General features: G+C 51.8%; 1 protein-coding gene across 1 annotated transcript in view; it reads left to right on the forward strand.

Annotated features, from left to right (window-relative positions):
- Positions 1-932: 932 nt before the first annotated feature.
- The window catches only part of LOC119101280 (heterogeneous nuclear ribonucleoprotein K), a 40,199-nt gene continuing 27,380 nt past the window's right edge, over positions 933-13,751 (forward strand). Inside the window, exon 1 of the mRNA XM_037224576.1 lies at positions 933-1,057. The gene's annotated coding sequence lies outside the window, so the exon portion shown is untranslated. The remainder of the gene's footprint in view (positions 1,058-13,751) is intronic.

Below are 13,751 nucleotides of genomic sequence, written 5' to 3' on the forward strand. Positions count from 1 at the left end.
ACAACAGCCGGGTGGTGGTTACACACCTGGCAAATTGTCATGACCTGTGAACGCCACTGGTTAGAGAAACAACTCTATTCTCTGTTAGAGGTCATTCGTGAACTCTGGCTCAAAGGAACGCTCTCCAAAATAAACGCTCGGCAACAATTACGTGCAGAAGCCAGCCGTCGATCGCCTTTGTAGTATGCGGCGAAAACGACTGCGAAAACATCCATCGCCCTCATATTATGACGACACAACATATGACACTCGTGAGAAACGAAGAGCTATGACATTTTCACAGCAGTTGACCAGTTCTCTAGAATCTTAGGCTTTACAAAATACCAAACGGATTGCGCGATTTTATAAAGGTTTAGAGTCAAGAGCTAAAACAACGGGTGACTGATTCGGATCCATGGGGCAGAATGACCTCACCTGGAATGGTCAGATCTGACCCGCGTCACGGACCACACAACACCTCGCCGCGTACCGCACGCTATGGCGGACTGCACGGCAGCACAGCGCTAATGTCAGGATGACAGCGTGACAGGACGCAGGGTGACAACGTCCGACTGGTAACACATCAGAGACGGGGCGGCAACGGGCTGGCAAAGTGGAAGGATTACGAACTATGCGCCCGCTCACCACCAATAGCGCAGACGAGGCCGTGGTTCCAGAACACGACACAAGTCACAGGCGATGGACAAAGTCTAGTCTGTAGTCTACAGACTGGACAATCCAGCCCGATAACGAGATGGGGGCCGACCGTGCGCTCCACCGTGGCCTGTTGGATGCGGCGCCGCGCGGTCGTATTTTTACGTGGCGCCCGGCCAGGCGGGTGTCGGTGCGGCGGCGCTGCTGGGGGCCAGTGCCGGCTCGGAGGGCCTCCCAGGCGGCGTGAGATCAGGCCGGGCGCGGGCCAGCCACCGCATGGCCAGCCAGCCGCCGCCGTCTCCGCCGCTGTTGGCGGACGTCAGCCGCCCGCCGCCGCAGGTGCCGGCTACGCAGGCGCTCACTCTGCAGGAGCGGCAGACCTACATCCTGCAGCTGAAGGCGGCGGCCCTGCTCGGCGGCAAAGGTAGGCCGCGAAGGTGGGCGAGCGGGAGACCTGGGGCCGGGGCTGCCCCGCGGCGCCCGCTCTGACGGCTGATCTGTGCACGGCATAGCCGAGAGTAAGAGCGGCAGCGGCGGCAAAGGGACCGGGCCTGCTAGTTGACCCCGTGAGGTCCGCAGGGTGGCCCTGTTACTGTGAAGTACTCTGCTAGCGGTGTTCCATCCTGCCATCCCATGGCAGCTTACCGGAGTCTATGGCGCTTCTGTGGGGCCAGCTCTCACCCGCCAGCCTCCCGCGAAGCTTGCGAGGGTCTAAAGCGCGTCGATGTCGATGAGTTTCAATGTCGGCTGTCCGCTGAGGTCTGCCCCCACCTTACCAAGCTAGCGTGGCCAGCTGGCCTTATGTGGTGCCCGCCCAAGTCTATCACCTTTGCAAGGTTTTCCGTCCCTCCGTGAGGCCTGCTGAGTCTTCTACCTTCCTCTGAGGCTAGCTGGATCTGCTGCCCTCCCCTGAGGCTGACTGGATCTGCTGCCCTCCTCTGAGGCTGGCTCGGTCTGCCACCCTCCTCTGAGGCTAGCTGGATCTGCTGCCCTCCTCTGAGGCTGGCTGGGCCTGCTGCCCTCCTCTGAGGCTGGCTGGGTCTGCCACCCTCCTCTGAGGTCGGCTGGGTCTGCTGCCCTCCTCTGAGGCTATGGATCTGCTGCCCCCCTGAGGCTGGCTGATCTGCCACTCCTCTGAGGTGGCTGGGTCTGCTGCCCTCCTCTGAGCTGACTGATCTGGTGCCCTTCTCTGAGGCTAGCTGGATCTGCTGCCCTCCTCTGAGGCTGGTTGGGTCTGCTGCCCTCCTCTGAGGCTAGCTGGATCTGCTGCCCTCCTCTGAGGCTGGCTGGGTCTGCCACCCTCCTCTGAGGTCGGCTGGGTCTGCTGCCCTCCTCTGAGGCTGACTGGATCTGGTGCCCTCTTCTGAGGCTGTGGATCTGGTGCCCTCCTCCGAGGCTCTGGATCTGCCCTCCTCTGAGGCTGGCTGGGTCTGCCACCCTCCTCTGAGGTCGGCTGGTCTGCTGCCCTCCTCTGAAGCTGGCTGGATCTGCCACCCTCCTCTGAGGCCGGCTGGATCTACTGCCCTCCTCTGAGGCCTGCCGGGTCTGCTGATGCTGTGAGGATGCGCTGACGTCCGCTGCTCGCCTGTGGATCTGACTGTGGTCTGCTGTTCTTCAGTAAGACCTGCTGTGTGACGCCTTTCCATGAGGCCCGTTAGTGTCTCAGCCCTTCCGTTAACTCTGCTGAGGTCCGCTACTATGTCGTGAGGTTAGCTGCCTTCATTTTCTCTTTAGAGAAGCCTACCGAGACCTGATTCCATTCCGTGAGATCTACCGTGACAGTGTCTTGGCGGCTCAAGGCCTGCTGCCCAGCTGAGACCCGACGGCTGGAAGGACGACGGTGCTGTCAGAATGAAGCACTTCTTGCTCTTCTTTCAGTCCACTTGTATTTGGGGCAGGCTGGGGCGACAGGCTGGACGCCCGACAACACAGTTACTGCGCTAGCCGTCCCTCTCCTCAGCGAGGCCTCGTAGTGTCTGCTGCTCTCCTGTGAGGCCCGCTGGGGTGGCAGAGGCCCTGCAGGCTCGTGCCGCCCGCCAGGCGGGCCCGCTGCGCAGGGTGCCGCCGCGACCGAGCCAACCGAGCCGAGGGCCCGGCCAACGGAGCCCTCCGCTCAGCTTCGTTCGGTGAAGCAACCAAGGGACGACAGTTTGGAGCTGTGACCTTTTGTGCTGTTGGGGGCGAATATACTAGTAGTGTCCGGCAGCTTATTACGCCTGCGAAGTTTCTAAAAGTTAAAAAAAACAGCCCAAATGGATCAAAATAGGATACCGAGTCGGACAACGTCCCTTAATAAAATCGATGCCACCTAACGACGCATAAAGACACCTGTCGGCAAGAAGAGCCCTGTGACCCAGTTTGGCCCCCTCCTGGGCGCAGTCTTGGGTACACCAGTGCCCCCGTCCGGTGCTGGCGTGGCGGGGCGACCGGCGGCCACTTCCGGAGCGCCCCCGCCGCTGGCAGGCCGCTGACCGGCGCCGGTGATCGATGTCCGACACCTCGTGTGCCGGCAGCCGCCGCACCGGGCCGCGATCGCCGCTCGTTGCGTCACCGCCGGCCGCCTCCAATCGATGGCTTCAGAATGTCATGGCAGGCCGCGCGCAGTCACCATGGCAACCCGCGTAAACATGCCGGTCGCCATCCGTCATGACTGAACCGCGCCGGCCGTGCCGCGTTTTAATGATCCCCGTTTAGCCGGCGGCGTGGCGGCTGTCTTTGTTCGTACGCCGGCGGCCGGCTGCGAGTTTGCCGTAAATTTCATGCCGCAGCCCCGTTGCCTACCGCCGGGCCAGGTTTGAATCGAGCGGTGGGTCGGCCGTTCGCGCAGAGCACTTCCGGACTGCAGCGCGTGTGCCGACGCGACACGAATGGTCAATTGGGGCCCGGTTCGGACATGGAAGCATTCCATACGCGCCGAGCTGGCGTTTGTCCACGTGTACGACGTGTGCATGGGACATCAGAGGGGCGTCTTTGGTGCGGCACTCACCATGGACGTACCAAAGCAACGTTCCACTGTGACAGCGTTGCAAATCTGCACATGCGTTGTCACCGGAACAGGGAGCAAGTCGCAGAGCATTCTGCGAACGGGTGGAAGCCAAAAACGCATTAATCGAAAGCGGAAATCACGGCCAGCCGAAAAGAAATGCTGGGACTGAGAACATGGCCGTCATATACCATTATTTCCAGCGTTCTATTTTGGTGCGCTTCTCTTGATTTAAAACCTGTTTGACGATTCTGCGCAGCCGTCTGCAGACTGCGCTGCACTTCAGTTTCTTACTGTTTGCAGCATGTTATCTGTGGCAATTCGTCACTGTAATAATCTGCTCAGCTGCAAACGCTGCACGTTTGTTCATACATTTTCTGATTGGATGAAAACAGTATGTATGACGTCATTTGAGTTAGATCACTGCATGCTGTCATGATTTGGATTCTTCACCAACGCTCTAAAACCGCACACTGATTACTGCCATTCACAGCTTTAAATGATCTAGGCAATTGGCCCATAACAGCTTATAACAGACAAAACACAATTAAAACACCGCAGTGCCCACACATTAACAGACACATCGCTTCCGCAGCTACCCGTTGTTGAACCAGCGCTGCGGTGCGGTGCATCGCGACACGTTCACTAACGGCTGAGACGGAGAGTAAACATGTCGGCTTCTTCAAAGGAGCATCGCGCGCGTGAGAACGGCAGGCCGTTTACAGTTTCCTCGATACAGTTTTGTGAGGAATATTTATCTTTGGCGTCTTTGCAGCAGCGTGCAACAGGGTTTTGTTAGATTCCGTTTGCCTACGTGTATATTTTAAGCGGACGAGACGAAATGTTTCCATATATCAAAGGATGCTTGTGCTCCCCGTGCACCGCTTCGCTGATGACGTCTGTGGATGACCGGCTTTCACTAAGCTGTCTGCAGGGTAAGATCTGTGTCCTCACTGACTTAGCGGTTCACTGCACCAAATGACGTGCACGGTTCCGCTGACCGCAGCGTCGCACCAGTGACGTGTGTGGTTACACTGACTCCACGAGCCATCGCACCAGTGACATGTGTGGTTACACTGACTCTCCACGAGCCATCGCATCAGTGACCTATGTGGTCACACTGTGTCTCCACGAACCATTGCATCAGTGACCTATGTGGTTACACTGAGTCTCCACGAACCACTGCACCAGTGACGCGTGTGGTTACCCTGACTCTATGAACCACCGCACCAGTGACGTGTGTTGATACACTGACTCTATGAACCACCGCACCAGTGACGTGTATCGTTACACTGATTCTCCGTGAACCACTGCACCAGCGACGTGTGGCGCTTCTCTGATCCACTGTGGACTACCTCATCAACGACGCGTACAGATCCATAGCTGTATATGTATACAGACTGTCATCGCACCGACTCTCAGTGGTACAGCCATTGGGCTGGCAGAGCGCTCAGCCGACTACAGCTACATTAGCTTATGCAATCTCTTGAGCTTTGGTTTCCACCCGCAGTCACTGCCTCCGTCCACTGCTGGCGGCTGACGACATGCTCTGTAACAGCCACACGGCTGGGCGGCGGAGGTCCTTCTAGCCCGATAATCAGATCAGTTAGGTTAGCTTACAAGCTGAACTATGGTTGCAGGAATAGTCGCCTTATGCGACCGTGGGTATTGTACTTACGAATTTCAGGTAAGATGTAGTGTATGGCGAGCAAAGTCCGAGTCAAGCTCGAATGGCCGCCATTTCACACAAGTGAATGTCAAACAGAAAGTAATCCAAGACGTTTATCTTCGCAAAATCACTCTTCATTTCACGATTAAATGATCATCTGGAGTAATGCCCTCGTCAAATGACGCATGCTGAAACCGACAGCCTCGCTCCGTTGCCTCGGCTTCGAGCCTCGCCATCAGGACAATGTCAAGACAGGCGACATGAGATGACCCTACACGGCTCGCACGCGTGGGCGAGCGCACCGGAACGATATAATGTTGATATCCTACCTGGGGCGTTCCAAATGGGTGCCTGTCGCAAGCGCTGATTGAATCAGAAGTCCAGAGAATGCAACAAACCACGAACAACCTGGGGCAGACCATCAGAGGCCGTACCGTCGCCATGCAGCGAAGTCCAGTCAGAGAAGGTTCGAGGAATCCGTGGACGCGACCACATTGGGATCTCATCAGAAGCCACACACCGCTACGCCGAATCCCGCCAGGGGCCGCCAGCGTCTAACCGGTCGACGTGCCTGGCAGTCGCGGAAGGTCGCGCCAGAGAACAGGTCACCCACATCAGACACATCGCAGGAAGCACAGGAAGGTGGCCGTCGGGGAGAAACAGGCATGTATTGGTCTAGCATGGCGCGACACAATAGACGGAAGAAGGTGGTCAACCAGCTTCAGACTTAGCTGAAGGTCGCTTGCTGCCCGATTATTAGCTTTCCCGCGGCCTGAACACTTGTAGCTTGCTTAGTGATTTGGAGACTGCACGGCACAATAGGGTTTCGTGATCAGCTCTTGTTGCCAAGGTCTGTACAGGCTGTTAAAAACGGCTCAGAGCGGGCTTATCTGTGCCCTGACACATGGAGAGCACGTAGCCGTCTACATGCATTGACACACATTTTTGCCAGCACGATTGTTCCTTCTCTCCGTCGCCAAAATATTTTGGCAGCGGGTCGCTGTGCTGCCGGGTCGTCGAAAGCATTATGACCCACTTTACCCAGACTTTTTCCAATGATCGCATTTTGGGTTTACAGTTTTCATGGAATGGGACAAATTACAGCTTGCTCAACTTGCAGTGTTGCAGGCAAAACAGGCTGAGCTGAGCGGATGCATGCAAATGTCTTAAGTTTCGTGCACAACACCATTAAACAAACATCTTTTCATGCCGCTGAAAAAGGCGTAAAGCTTTATACCGACGTGAAAACAAACCTGCTAGTTAGGAGCGCGGTCGCTGTGCCTGCCCACTTCTGTTTGAAATAATCCAAATATTAGAATGAAGGCTCAGGAGTAATTTCTATAGCAGTGAAATGATGTCAGTTGTTTAGTGCATTTGCGAGCAGCATTATGCGTGTGTATAGATGAGACAGTATGAATAGCCTGATTACCCGTAGAATTAACAGGAGAATGGGGAGACAGATGTGATATTTAGGCTACACGCCTGCATCGAAGCGAATATCATATGCATGAAGTTTGTTTATATATGTATAATGATGCAAATAAGCATAATTTAATATATATGTATATACATATATATATATATATATATATATATATATATATATATATATATATAAACTAATGCCCTGTTCTAATAATAGCAGGACACCTGTGATTTCCAGGGCACTTTATATATATATATATATATATATATATATATATATAAGAATAGCCGGCCCACACTCCAGTTTCTTTTACGAGTAATAAGGCTATTAATACGGTCTCATTTATAAGGGAAGTGGTGTGTTACGAAATAAATTGGGCAGTTAGCGTGAAATCAATATATATATATATATATATATATATATATATATATATATATATATACGGATACGGATTCAATCGTCAATACGGATTACGTAGGTGCATATATATATATATATATATATATATATATATATATATATATATATATATATATATATGCACCTACGTAATCTGTATTGACGAGCTTTTTTGTGCATCGTTTGAGTTTTGGGGCTTTTGACGTAGCATTATCATTTTCATCGAAGATACCTTGTGCGAAATCACTCATATTGTTGTCAGTCCGTACATTTTTACGTTTAGAGATCTTATCTGATCATCGGAGAAATCTAAATGGCACAAGACATAAGTTTTGAGATTTAAGGAAGAAGCTGTGCGTTACTACCTGGGAAATATTTTTTGACACGGAGAAGACAAATGAAGCATGGCCAGTTAAACCGAGAACGATCCTATTATTGCTTTGATGCACTTGAAATACACCCAGACTGAAAACGATACAAAGACACGAACACATTGCCACAATCACATCTATGGTGCTCGCCTGCCGCCACCTAATAACTCAAGCGTTGTGCAAGAACTTGTTTGCTTAGAGCTGGAAAGAATTCGTTAATAAATACGCCTTCCCAGATTTCAGGACGTCTTCTGTCATCGCACACCTGAAGAATGGCAGTGCTATCCGTCAGTTGTTGTCGTGTCAATGTCCTGTCATGTTCGTGTCGCATGTGCTCCGGAGGTACCCCGTCACGTAAGTGCACTGTCGAGCGTCGTGGGGGTGTTGTTTGCGGTTACACTAAGGTAGTGTATGGAGCGAAGATGGCAGCCTTCGATATCGCATTTGAATTGATACACAGTATTGGTGCATTTTAATTTGTCAGGTTCATCTGGGATGTTTGCGATCAGAAACAGGCAGGCAATGCACAACCCATATATATATAACATATATATATATATATATATATATATATATACACATATATACATATATATATATATATATATATATATATATACACATATATACATGCATATGTTGTTGTCATATGTCCTTGCGTTGTTTCTACGTTATAATGAACTTAAGTGCTTACTATATGAACTCGTCATGTTCTAAAATAACTTAACTGCCCTCACTATTAAAAGACAACAAATTCTTTACTTCGTCTCTCCAAAACTGCTTTATTTCCTTCTTCAAAAAACACGCCGTCGCGCGGGCAACGCACAACATACAACAGATCCTCCTTAACATCTCTCCCCGACCCTGAATGACCCCTCTCGTCATTCGGAACATCACTTCTACATCCCCCCTGAGAACATCACTGCTCCATTTCCATGCGGATGATTTTGGTGACTGGCCTCTTGAATAGTCCCTTTGACGTCTTCACATCAACCACTCTGACCAGGCCATCTGGTCCTAAATACGTCTTCTCGACTCGCGCGATCGGCCAGGTTCCTTGCGGCACGTTGGGATCAATAAGCAGGACCACTTCTCCTCGCACGTTCCTTCTGACTTCAGTCCATTTCTGTCGCGCTTGCAGAGTCGGCAGGTATTCACGTACCCAGCGACGCCAGAACTCTGTGCTAAGCTGCTGCAACCGTCTCCAGCGCTGTCGGAGGCTGCAACCATCTGTGTTCGCTAAAGGTGTCATCTCAACTCTTGATGGACCAGTGATGAAGTCTCCCGGTGTCAGCGGCGGCAGGTCGCTTGGGTCAGACGAGACGGCTGTCAGTGGGCGGGTGTTGAGCAGTCCTTCAGCTGTGCAGAACGCTGTGTTCAGCTCCTCATCGGTGAGATCCGCTCGTTCCAAAGTCTTCACCAGCGCCTCCTTGGCCACATTGACCAACGCTTCACACACTCCATTGAAATGGGGTGCACCAGGAGGATTGAAGATCCACTTCGTCCGGTATCTCGAGAGCTCCCTCTGAATCGTATCGCTGTCGAGCTCCTGAACTTCTCTCTTCAGCTCTTGAGCGGCCCTTACAAAGTATTTCCCGTTGTCGTATCTGATCTCAGCTGGTCGACCTCGGCGCGAGATGAACCGCATCAGATCACGTATGAAGCCGGCGGTGTCCAGTGAGTAGGCCATCTCCAGATGCACAGCCTTGGTTTGTAGGCAGACACAAATGCATAGGTAGCGCCCTTGCCGCGTCTTCCCTCGTCCCTGCTTTGTCCAGAATGGTCCGGCGTAATCAACAGCACATCTGTCGAGGGCTCGGAGACACGGACGCACCCGTGCATTTATCATCGACGCCATTTCTTGTGTTTCTGGGTTCTTTTGTAACTTCTAACACGTTCTTTTGTAACTTCTTCTCTCTCGCCGCAGAAATCCAAAACCTCGTCCTCAGCTCAGCTAAGGTGTGTTCTACGCCCAGTCCATGTTTAGCTTCTCCATTGACATGCTGGATAACCAGCCCGCTAATGGCGTGCTTTTTAGGCAGAGGCATCGGGTGTTTGACTTCAAAACTCAGCTCTGGTCGCTGCAGTCGGCCGCCGACTCGGATGGTCCCATCTTTATCCAAGAATGGACTGAGCTGTTTCACAGTACTCCGACGGCGTGTGCTCTGCGGCCGTGCGCCCGACATCTTCACTTGTTGAAGCTGCTCTATTTCATCTCGGAATACACCATTTTGTGCTTGTTAAACCCAGAACTTCTCAGCTTCTTTTAGTTCCCCTGGGTTCAGTTCTCTGTCCGGTGGAGAGGTGCTCGTTTGAGAGATCTTCTCGCGTAGAACTCTGATGAACCTCTGCACACAGACTGTAACTCTCAACAGTCTTGTCCAGCTTCAGAAGTTTGCCGGGTTTAGCCGCCAGCTGGGACCCGACGGAGAACGTACAGCAAGCACACTCTTCTGCTGGTCCTTCTCGATCTGAGACTGGTCGAACTCTTCTGTGGAATTCTTTCTTCCGTGGCCATCTGCTTTCATCTCTCAGCAGAAACTTTGGTCCATGCCACCACAGCCGACTCTCCGAAATATCCTTTAAAGTCAAGCCCCTGGTGGGTGCGTCCGCCGGGTTGTCCGACCCTGCCACGTGCTGCCACTGCTCGGGTGTTGTCAGCTCACGAATCTCCGATACCCTGTGAGCGACAAACGGCTGAAAACGGCGGACTTCATTTCGAATCCGGCATAGCACGTCCATCGAGTCAAACCAAAATTGCACGTCTTGAATTCTCTTTTCCATTGCCGTGCACAGCGTCTTCACAAGTCTTACTCCCAGCAGTGCGCCCATCAGCTCCAGTCTTGGGATTGTCTGCTTCATGTCTCGCGGCGCCACCCTCGCACGTGCCAGCGCGAGCTGAGAGGATCGTCTGCAGCCACTTTCGGACACGACGTAGATGGCTGCGCCATATGCTTGTTCTGACGCGTCTGAGCTGCTGCAGGTCGGCAAACCACTCAGACCACTTCATCTGCTGGTCGTCCGGCGGTATGTCATCCCAGCCTACTCCGCTGATCCATGTCTGCTGAAACAGCATCTTCGCTCGCATGTTGAGTGGCACGAACAGACCTAGTGGGTCGAAGACGGAGGCCATCTCCCTCAGACATGCCCTTTTGGTCAAGTTTTCAGACAGGATTCCTCGTTTTGACGTGTCTATGGAGAGGCGGTCTTCATCTGTTGCCCAAACTTCTCCAAGAGAATTCGCCGGCACCGAGCCCTGATCTTCAAAGAAGTGACGCGAGCTGATCTCGACGGGGTTCGCTTTCAGCACTTTCGCATTGTTTGACATTCACTTCTTAATCTTCATCTCACCATCTTCGAGAATACTGCTGACCTGCTTCCTAGCTTCGATTGCCTCCTGATCTGTCCTGAACGACTGAGTGCCATCATCCATAGAAAAGTGCTTCAGCAGCACATCCGAACCCAGTGGATACTTTTCTGCATGTTTTTGAGCGTTTTCTTTCAGCACGAACTGTGCGACGAATGGAGCGGCCCCCCGCGTTCCCAAACAGCCAGCGTTTTGCTTCGTATACTGTGGGCTCCTCGTCCTTCATATTTCGCCACAGCACTCGGTGATATTTTCTGTCATCTGACGCGAGCTCAACTTGCAAAAACATCTCTCAGACGTCGCCAATTAGCGCGATGCGGTGCAGCCGCAAGCCGAGCAGAGTCTCGACGAGATCGGTGTAGAGAGACGGCCCAGGGAGAATTTGCGAATTCAGGCTCACTCCTCGATACTTAACGGCTGCATCGTACACGATCCGGATTTTTGTTGACGTCATTTTCTCTCGGATGAATGGAAAATGTGGCAGAAACCACTCCTTCTCGCCGATGTTTGTCCTTTCGGAGACGGGCACTTTTGACATGTAGCCCTTCTTCACGTACTCCTCAAGAATTTCGCCGTACTTCGCCAGCAGCTCGCCACCGAGTCGCTTCAGAGATTGCTCCAACCGCACAAGACGCTGCATTGCGGCACTGTAGGTGTTCATCAGCTGCGGCTCTCCGTTTCTCCATGGGACCGCCGCCTGGTACCGATGACCATTGTACGAGAGTGACTCCGACACCTTTTTTAGCGCCCCCTGCTCTTCACGTGACATGAGGCTCTTTTCTGACCCTCTGATTTGAATGACCTCTAAATCGGGCATTGACTTAATCGCTTCTGTTTCCTCTTGACATATTTTTCTTGCGATGTGAGTCCTCAATGTTTTTGACGCGTGAGTCATGTTCATCCTCATCTTCAGGTCAGAGGATTCAGATCCGACGTGTTTCTCTTCGATAGAGCCAAATGCTGTCCAGCCCAGGGGGGTCAAAATTGCCACTGGGCCAGAGGCAGCGCCTTTCACGGAGTTAGCGGCACAAATAGCTGAGTTGTCTCCGCACACAGACCCATGAGGATGTCGACACTGCTGTGCTTCATATTTGGGAATGGTGCGATCTTCATATGCGGCCACCGCTTCTTCACTGCGTTCCAGTTAGTACGCACTGATGCACCATCGAGACCTTGTATGACGTGAACATTCACTGACGCTTCGTAGCTGCTGTGGAGACTTGACAACTTCACGATGCCCGTCTTCATGGTGACATCTTCTGTGCCGCTGACAGCACCCAGCTGTAGCACTTGCTCTTCTCCATCGAATTCTAGCTCACTCGCGGCAGCCTTCATCATGAATGAGCCACCTGAGCAGGGATCAAGCAGCGCGTTAAGCACAGTCGAATGATGTCATATTGTACCACTACAGGCGCAGTCTGGAGGGCTATTTTCCCACGCGTCACTTTCGGTTCTGAGATTGACATGTTGTAGCTTGTGCTGGGATTAGTCAAGTTTCTCGGTGCACCGCTGGAATTGATCCCACTATTTTCACTTGCCTGTCGAGATTGGTAAAACTCTTCTACTTCAGTGACATTTTGCCATTGCCCAGACTGGTCTTCACTCGGCATACGATGCGGCTGCTGGTGCTGCTCCTGCTGCTGCGCATGCAGCAGAGTGTTATGGCTTCCGCCGCATCCATCAGCCGCACATCTTGGGAACGATCTGCACGTGACGCCACGGCGCTTCTCGCTGAGGCATCTGAAACAGATCCTTTCTGATTTACAAAATCAGTATCTTCTTGATATTTTCTCGATACATCCCAGCTTTGGAACTCCACGCAGTCGCGCCGCAAGTGACGCGCTTGACACACATAGCAGCTTGGTTGGGTCTGATTTGCATCACGTGACTTGCTGATCTTATTCGTAGCATACGCCCTTCTTCCTCCGTTTTTCTGTCTCATTGTTTCTGGTTCATCTTCCTGATTTCTTCGCCCTTTTTAAAGCCGAGCTTCTTCAGCTAGCCGCTCAGAGAAGGTTTCGAAGCTGTCTTCACGGCCTGCTGTTCCTAATCATCTCTGATAGTTTTTTATACATGAACGGTGAAGTTTTTCGGCCACCAGAGTGCAATAAGCCGACACATCAGACAGGTCGCTAACTGAACTGATCTCCTTCAATGAGGTGATGAGACAGGCCACGCGATCGGCGAACTGTTCCAGGCATTTCGTGTCTCGTTCAGCGATGTTCGAGAAGTGTCGGATTTCGTTGAGTTCGTGATGGGTTCGTCTCTTTTTTCCACCATACTTTTCTTTCAGCTGTTCTCTAGCTTTTCTATAGCCCGTCTCAAATGGTCTGTAGCCTTCTACGAGCTTCAATGCTTCACCGGCTAAGCTGTTTTTCGTGTATAACATTCTTAACTTTGGGTCTATCTCAGTGTCTCCAATGAATGCGTCGAAAACAGCTTCCCAATCTTCGAATTTGGATGCATTTCCTTCGAGCGCTGGCAGCTCCGGTTATTTTATTCCTTTCACTGTACAGACGATTCTATTTCTTGTCGTTTCTGTAGCATTTTTGTCCTGTATCTTTGATACCATCACCATCAGGTCGTCACAGGCGTCGGTAAATTGATGTTTCTTCCATAAATTTCGCAACTTCTTCATCAGACTGCAAGATGTCACAAATGTTTCACTAACTTCCTTCGTGGTCTTCAGTTGGTCCTCAAGCTGCTGACACTTGTGTTCAATGCAACTAGCTCCTTCATCTTCAGAAAAGAGTTTCTCGATCTCTTTCTTTAGCTTAACAAGCCCGAGCTTTGTACGCATTCCGTCTTCTATTTAGCTTCGGTTCGTTCATCTTCGATCCGGGTCACATGTACCAGATGTGTTGTGATATGTCCTCGCGTTGTGTTTTGCGTTATGATTAACT

This window comes from Pollicipes pollicipes, unplaced genomic scaffold (assembly GCF_011947565.3).
Source record: "Pollicipes pollicipes isolate AB1234 unplaced genomic scaffold, Ppol_2.1 Scaffold_4881;HRSCAF=5763_pilon_pilon_pilon, whole genome shotgun sequence".
Lineage (NCBI taxonomy): Eukaryota > Metazoa > Arthropoda > Thecostraca > Pollicipedomorpha > Pollicipedidae > Pollicipes > Pollicipes pollicipes.